The 8808-nt window shown below is 32.9% G+C and overlaps 1 pseudogene; it reads left to right on the top strand.

Annotated features, from left to right (window-relative positions):
* The first annotated feature begins 830 nt into the window (after nucleotides 1-830).
* On the top strand, nucleotides 831-1227 carry LOC140636288 (non-histone chromosomal protein HMG-17 pseudogene; annotated as a pseudogene).
* Nucleotides 1228-8808: the final 7581 nt, after the last annotated feature.

Here is an 8808-nt window from a genome sequence, read left to right as displayed (position 1 = left end):
GCTGCAATGGACATGGAAGTGCAGATACCTCTTTGAGGTATTGATTTTATTTCCTTTGGGAATATATCCAGAAGAAGGATTTGGGGATCATGCAATGCTTTTTTTTTTTTTTTTTATGATAGTCACACAGAGAGAGAGAGAGAGGCAGAGACACAGGCAGAGGGAGAAGCAGGCTCCATGCACCAGGAGCCCGACGTGGGATTCAATCCCAGGTCTCCAGGATCGCGCCCTGGGCCAAAGGCAGGCGCCAAACCGCTGTGCCACCCAGGGATCCCATTCAATACTTCTATATTAGGTGTTTGATTAGTCTCTATACTGTTTTTCAAAATGGTTGTACCAATTTACAACAGGGTAACAATAGTGTACAAAGATTTCCTTTTTCTCTGCATCTTTGCCAACATATATCTTTTAAAAAGATGGAATAAAGCTTTTCATTTTTTTCCCTTTTTTTGAAAGATATTATTTATTTATTTATTTATTTATTTATTTATTTATTTATTTGAAAAGGAGAAAGAGAGAGCAAGAGTAAGAGGCAGAGGCAGAGAGCTCAATCTTAGGACTCTGAGATCATGACCTGAGCCAATGGCAGATGCTTAACTGACTGAGCCACCCAAGTGCCCTGAATAAAGCTTTTCATATCAATTAGCTCTCAGAGCTTTCATAATCAATGTTTTTACTTCCCCCCAAACAAAAAAAGTATATAGAGAAAGATTTTTTAAAATACTGTGCAGTCTGGAAGAAGAAGAGGTGAGACGACCCCCGGACCGGCCAAAGCCCATGAACCACTGCATTCCCGCCTCCAGTGCTTACGTCCCACCACCGTCACCACCATGCCCAAGAGAAAGGCGGAAAGGGATGCTAAAGGAGATAAAGCCAAGGTGAAGGATGAGCCACAGAGATCTGCAAGTTTATCTGCTAAACCTGCTCCTCCAAAGCCAGAGCCCAAGCTTAAAAAGGCCCCTGCAAAGAAGGGAGAGAAGGTACCCAAAGGGAAAAAAGGGAAAGCTGATGCTGGCAAGGATGGGAATAACCCTGCAGAAAATGGAGATGCCAAAACACACCAGGCACAGAAAGCTGAAGGTGCTGGAGATGCCAAGTGAAGTGTGTGCATTTTTTATAACTGTGTACTTCTGGTGACTGTACAGTTTTGAAATACTATTTTTTATCAAGTTTTATAAAAATGCAGAATTTTGTTTTACTTTTTTTTTAAGCTATGTTGTTAGCACACAGAACATTTCATTGTTTTGGGGGAAGGGCATATGTCACTAATAGAGTATCTCCGAAGGTAGATTGATAACAAGGGGAAAAAAAACCTTTCCCTTCTAGTTTTGAGAAACTTCCTCTTGAGCCACCTTGGTGGTGTGGAAAAAATAAACTTCATTTTTTATGTCCTCTTTTCCCTCTCTGCCTTCAACATAGACTTGACTCCCTTAAACCCAGAGACCTGTTGGAACCTGACCCCATGAAATGGTTCCCAGTATGTCAGGCAATCTGGACTTTACAGTGTCACCACTGAGATGGTGTCCCTCAAAAGAGTTCCTTTTTTAGTTTGTGGATCTTCAGATTGATCATTCTGCCATTTTCATTTCATTTCCTGAAAGTCAGGGTTGGCTTGTGAAAAGTTGTTAAACAGCATGCTAAATGTGAACTGTCAACCCTCACTCTAAACTTTCCCTGTGCAGAGCATCACATGAATACTTCATTGGGTTTTATAGGGGCTTTCTGATTTTGGCAGTCTATTGAAGAAGGGAGTTTGAAAGTTGTTGTATACTGTTAACAATCCTCTGTCCATGTCCTGCCTGAAATACCATGATTGTTTATGAAAATAAAGATGGATACAGTTTGGCTTGGAAAAAAAATACTGCACAGTCTTAAGTGCATAACTATATAACTGTGTCCATTTATTCAAAATATATTGAAATCTTTAAAAAGTTGATCATTTATAAACATCTATGATACTGTGCCTATTTCAGTCTCAGCATCTTGCTAATTGAAAATATACAATATATTTTGAATGATAGTGACTTATTGAAATTATACTTTTAATAATTTTAGCAATATTTAGGCACTTGTTAGGTCACCTATCAGAATGCACTATTTTTTAACAATAGAACATATGTAGAAATATTATTTATTCCCATTTAAAACACTGAATTTAATATAAATCATGAAAAAGACAATTTAGGAAATTTTTCTGACTTTTTTAGAGGTAATTACATTATACTAAATATTAATTTTTTAAACTTATGAAAATATATTTTCATTAACATATATAATGTTAATGGAAAGAATGATTATATATATATATATATAATGGTCAGTGCAATTATCTTCCACACACACATAAATTGTTGATGTATAATCAATATAGTGGAAATAATAATTACTAACATCCATTGAGGCTTTATTATGTGAGATAATATGTTAATCATGTTTCATGTATCTCATATTAAATTCTCATAACCACCATAGGAATAAGTTACTATAATGGCTAAATTGTTTAACTAAGTCAGCCTAAGGCACATTGCTGTTAAGGGATTGAATTAAAACATCATTCCTAGGTTTCTTAAGTATTACATATGCAGCATCTACATAGTCTTCAAGATGGATCATTAATAGTATGTCATTAATAGTATGATTATTTCTATAACCTTTTTTGATTTAGGGCTCTATACTATTTAAGAAAAATATGCTTAGGAGCTCCGAGCAGTCTAAATCCAAAAAAGCAAATATAGCCTGCTATGTACACTCCTGCTATCTCCTCCCACAGCTGACACCACTGATCCACTAAAACTTGTTCACACTGGATCAGAATGGAGTTTTAAACTCCTTCTAAATACAGTAACACAGAATTTCAATCTCTGAACTAGATCAGGGCTGGCAAATGCAAGAGAACTTACTGGCCATTCTTGGATCAAACTGCAACTAAGTATCTTTCTCCCCTATCAGTACAAAGTCATTGAAATCAGAGGAACTGTTAAAACTCACAGAAACATACAAAAACCTCTCTATGGGAAAGACAAATCTCAGTGGGGAAGGAAGGTCTTATCTTTTCCAAGCCTTATTCTAATTTTCTCTCATAGATTTGGAAATTATTGGATATTGAAGTTAACAACTGATGAAAGGCAATTTCATTTGTTTTCAGATACAGTGCAGTTACAAAGTGACTTAAACACTTTTGAAAAAGAATTAAAAACAACCTATAGCAATATAATACATATTTTTACCCTTGGAGAGAGTGACGTTTCAATTATCCAATTCATAATTAACATAGTTACAGCTTCTCCATATGCCTATATATTATCAAACATAGCATAGCGCACAGGAATCACTTGTATATATGTACATATTTTCACTGTCTTCATGATTTAAATATTTTTAATGTAAAAGCTACTAACAATTGTCCAACATGTTTTCAAAAATTTACATTTTATGACTTGGATATCTTCTGTTATTTGTGTTTTTAACAGTGAACTTGTATCTTTAAATTTAAAAAAATCAAGTGCCAAGTAATTTTATTCACGTTAATTTGATTTGTTTCTGATTCACCAATTATTAAACTTTTGTTGCATCCCAAATTTCTGACAGCTTGAAATAATAGAATTGAAGTTAAAATCTAAATTATGTTAATTCCTCTACTTTTAATGTGAACCCAACCACTGAATGCTGCTGTTTTCTTCTGTCCTTAATTAAACATGTAGGGAAGGAAAAAAAAAAAAAAAAAAACATGTAGGGAAGGCATAGAATTTCTGTCTAGTTCTAACCTACACAAATCAAAAAGTACACAAAATATGTATAGATGAGAGCTTTGAAAATGCTTTTCATCTATCCAATACAAGTGATGCTAAGTTCTAATAAATTTTAATCAACATAAAATAGATCCATTTAAATTTAATCTTCTTTTTTTTATATGATGGAATAATCCCTATTTCTAATATTTTTTTTTAGCCTTTAAACTCATGAAATCTTCCTAGTCAAAGAACTTGCTACAAAAGACTGCCATTGCTTAATGCCATGTGCCCTCATGTGCTTGGCTTATGAAATGCATGGCTTGAAGTCATCCAATCAAATACATATCATGAGGGGATCTCTGGGTGTCTCAGCGGTTTAGTGCCTGCCTTCAGCCCAGGGCGTGATTCTGGAGTCCGGGGATCGAGTCCCACGTCGGGCTCCCTGCATGGAGCCTGCTTCTCCCTCTGCCTGTGTCTCTGCCTCTCTCTCTCTCTGTGTCTCTCATGAATAAATAAATAAATCTTAAAACAAAACAAATACATATCATGAGGTCACATTCTAATACAAAACAAAAGTCAACATCCAAAAATAAATAAATAAATATGATTACAATCCAATTATATTTGAATAATATAGACATATAGACATACGAAGGAGAATATTTTATTTTTATATAAGCTTATATTTACATAATATACATACTTATGGATATATGCATATAAAATATACATACTACATAGTATATATTCATATAAAATAGTTTTATACATACATATATGTTTTACATATTATAGTATATATAAAAATATAGTTATGCACACACGTGCATTCTACTCACATCACTCCTTTCTGTGGTTTGTTTATTTATTTATTTATTTATTCATTTTATTTTATTTTTTTCTTTCTGTGGTTTAAATAACAAATCACAGTCAAAAATTAAAAATGATATTTCAATAATTTTGTAAGTTTTCATAATTGAGAACTATCAACTGGATGGAGATTGGCCACTGGTTTCTGTCTCTGTGGATATGTTGTATAATTGAGGTAGCAAACACAATACAGATGGCTATGGAAACTTTTCCTAAGAGCACTTTTTATTTTACTGATTCAGTTTTTATTTAACAGATCTAAACCAATACAATGAGCTTGATAAGGCGATGTAAAAAAATCACTATAAAATCATTCCAATTTGATCAATAAGGCTATAAATCCAAAAATATAACAGTATTCATTTTCCATCCTCCAAAAATAGGAAACTCCTTAGAAAAGTTTATTGTCGGGGATCCCTCGGTGGCTCAACGGTTTGGAGCCCACCTTCGCCCCCAGGGCATGATCCTGGAGACCCGGGATCGAGCCCCATGTTGGGCTCCTTGCATGGAGCCTGCTTCTCCCTCTGCCTGTGTCTCTGCCTCTCTCTCATGAATAAATAAAATCCTAAAAAAAAAAAAAGAAGAAAAGGTTTATTATCTGTTGGTGACTTTCATTATCTGTTTTGAATTCAAATTATACTTAAGAACTGAATAACTATTGAATTTATATTCTCCCTTTTGCTATTTATTTAGAATAAGAAAAATCTCTAAGTCACACTGTGCTTTCAAGCTAGCTTGGGAATGAGAAATCTACTAATAATTAGCTCACAATAGTAACAAAAATAAATAATAGCTATCTTCCTGAAAAGATGTGTTTATATAATTCTAAATGATGAAATTGATATGATGATGATGATGATGATAGAAAGAATGTAAAAATAATTACATTTTTTGAGGGTGTACTATGTACTGGTCACTTTATAAATCATTTCTCATGCATTGTCACTGAAGCTTCACAACAATGAGATATGTAGTGTTATTATCTGCATTTTACAGATGAAAAATAAACTTCAGAGAGGTTAATTTACTCAAGATCCCTGAGATAAAATCCTGCTGAAAGTATTTCAGGCCTAATTCCAGAAGTTTAAAATTACTGTTTCTTTCTTTCTCTTTCTTTCTTTCTTTCTTTCTTTCTTTCTTTCTTTCTTTCTTTCTTTCTTTCTTTCTTTCTTTCTTCTTTTTCTTTCTTTCTTCCTTTCTTTCTTTCTTTCTTTCTTTCTTTCTTTCTTTCTTTTTTTCTTTCTTTCTTTCTCTCTCTCTTTCTTCCTTTCTTTTCTTTCTTTCTTTCTTTCTTTCTTTCTTTCTTTCTTTCTTTCTCTTTCTTTCCTTCTTCTTTCTTCTTTCTTTGTTTCTTTCTTCTTTTCTTTCTTTCCGATTGTATTTATTTATTTGAGAGATGATCTAGAGAGAGAGAGAAAGTGAGAGCACAAGTGGGAGCAGGGGCTGAGGGAGAAGCAGACTCCTCATTACAGGGAGCTAGACATGGGGTTCCATCCCAGGACTCTGGGATTATGACCTGAGCCAAAGGCAGAGGCTCCGCCAACTGATTGAGCCACCCAGGTGCCCCCAAATTACTCTATATTTAAACTATTTTTTCATGGTTAGCTGCACCACATCTTGTGAAAGAGAACATAATCATTATCAGAGAATGCTTCTTTGTGACAAAAGTCTTGTAATGGAAATATAATTTTCAGGCTGGAGCTTGTGTTGAGGATAATGTGTTTTTGTTTTTTTCACTCTGGATTTCATAACAGAAAAGAATTATTGTGTTGTTTTTAAGAGTGTATCCTCAGCTGCATTCGCATCTTGCTTTTGTAACTTTTAAACTGAGGTCTTAGGTCAGTGACATATTCTGGTTCTTCACATCTTGGTATATGAATTACACAATTTGTAAAACCTGGTTTACAGAATGCCTTGATTATTAAGTGGAAAGTTCTTAGCATAGTACCAGAAATATAGTAAATGATCACGTTAGCTATTTTTGTTGTTACTTTTTAGTAATTTTCTCATCAATAAACTTTAGATTGAGATTTATTCGTATTCAGCTCTTGTCTGTTTTTATTTTTTCTTTCTACATCCTAAGACTTTGTTGATGCTAATCAATAGCTAGAGGCTGGAATTAGAATAATGAAATAAAGAAACAAATCAATATTACTTTATATCAAACAGAAAAAAGATCCAATTACCTGCCATCATTGGCACACAGAAGACAGCAATGATATAAGAAAGAGATTGATATCGGGATCAGTTGTGTTTTCTACTCCATGAATTCTTAATTGTGACATTTAATGATTTGAAGAAAATGATGGAAGAAGAGTTATTAGCTACACATACTATTTAGAAAATGTGGGTAATCAACCATTCCCATTTCAAAAATTAATGTAAAATAGCAAAAACTCAATCAAAGATTAATCATACCAGTTATTCTAAATTAAAACTAATTATACTTCACAATAGGCATCTATCCTTTCAGCAGTTAAATTGCAAAACTACAGTTTTTAATAATAATGAGAATCTTGATTTGTCTTAATGAACAAAACAGATTAAAAAATCTCCTCTCCCAAATTTAAGTGAGATCCTCAAATAGCCTTAGTACTTATGTCTTAGATTGGCAAAAAAATGTATATTCCCCTATGACAATAATGAGCCACATTCTAATACGACCATGTAACATCTCTCTAGAATACTCTCCTATTTCTCTATAAATTCTGTATTTCTTCAGCTCTTTTTTTTGTTTGTTTGTTTGTTTTTTTCTTCAGCTCTTTTTGTTGCTGTTGTTAACTTTGTTTCTTTTAATTTTTTGGATAAATAAAATTATCATATATTTAAAGTGTACAACATGATGATTTTATATATGTATACATTGTGGAATGGTTCCCATAATCAAGCTAATTAACATATCCATTGCCTTACATAATTTTTTTGTTTTGCTTTGTTTTGTTTTTGGTGAGAATGCTTATAATCTTTCTTAGCAAATTTCAAATATACAAACAGTGATATTAAGTATAGACACCATGCTGTACATTAGATCCCCAGAAATTATTCATATATAATTGAAAGTTTCTTCTATTTGATCAACCTCTTCCCATTTTACCTACCCCCAACTCTTGGAAACCACAATTCTACTCCTTTTTTATGAGTTCTACCTTTTTTTTAAGTTTCCACATATAAGTGGTACCATACAGTATTTGTCTTTCTCTGCCTAATTTATTCCATTTAGCATAATGCCCTATAAGTCCATCCATATTTTTGCAAATGGCAGGATTTCTTTCCTTTTAAAGGCTAAAAAATTTTACATGATATATCTACATTATATATATATATATATATATATATATACACAAAATTTTCTTTATTTATTATCTTTATTTATTCATCCATGATCACTTAGATTGTGTCCATACCTTGGATAATACAAATAATGCTACACTGAACATGAGAGTACTGATATCTCTTTAAGATAATGATTTTGCTTTCTTTGGATATATAGCCATAAGTGGGATTGTTGGATCATATGGGAGTTCTGTTTTTAATTTTTTTTTGAAAACTCCATGCTGTTTCCCATAATGACTGTACCAATTTACATTTCTACCAACACTGTTCATGGATTTCCTTTTCTCTACATCCTCACCTATACTATCTATCATTTGTCTTTTTGATAATAGGCATCCTTAAAGGTGTGAAGTGTATCCTACAGTTTTCATTTTCATATCCCTCCTTGATGATTAGTGAAGTTGAGCATCTTTTTATATACCTATTGGCTACTTGTTGGCTTCTTTTGTCTATTCAGGTCTGTTGACTATTTTTAATTGGGTAATTTATTTATTATTGCTATGGAGTTGTATGAATTCATTATAGAAACCCCTTATCATGGTTTGCAGAGATTTTCTCCCATTTCAATCTTGCATTTATGCTGTGTTCCTGCAGTGCTAAGTCACAAACCTTCTTTGTTGAAGACAAATACTTCTCACAATTTAATCGTGTTGTTTCTGATGGCTGAAATAATTATCCATCTCCATTTTATTTTTTTATCATGCATTTTTTGTGTAGCCACTGGACAATTATTGTGCACATCTCAGGGGAGGATATTTTTTTGTTTGTTACTATTGAGACACAAGCCATATCTTTTTTATTTGTATTCCCTGAAACCTATATGGCATACACAGTGTAGTACAAATCATCATTTCTGCTATTAAACGGATATCCC

The sequence above is a fragment of the Canis lupus genome, chromosome 7, assembly GCF_048164855.1.
Source record: "Canis lupus baileyi chromosome 7, mCanLup2.hap1, whole genome shotgun sequence".
Taxonomy (NCBI): Eukaryota; Metazoa; Chordata; class Mammalia; order Carnivora; family Canidae; genus Canis; species Canis lupus.
Note: the sequence above shows the minus strand (reverse complement) of the source record. Positions and strands in the feature narration are given on the sequence as shown.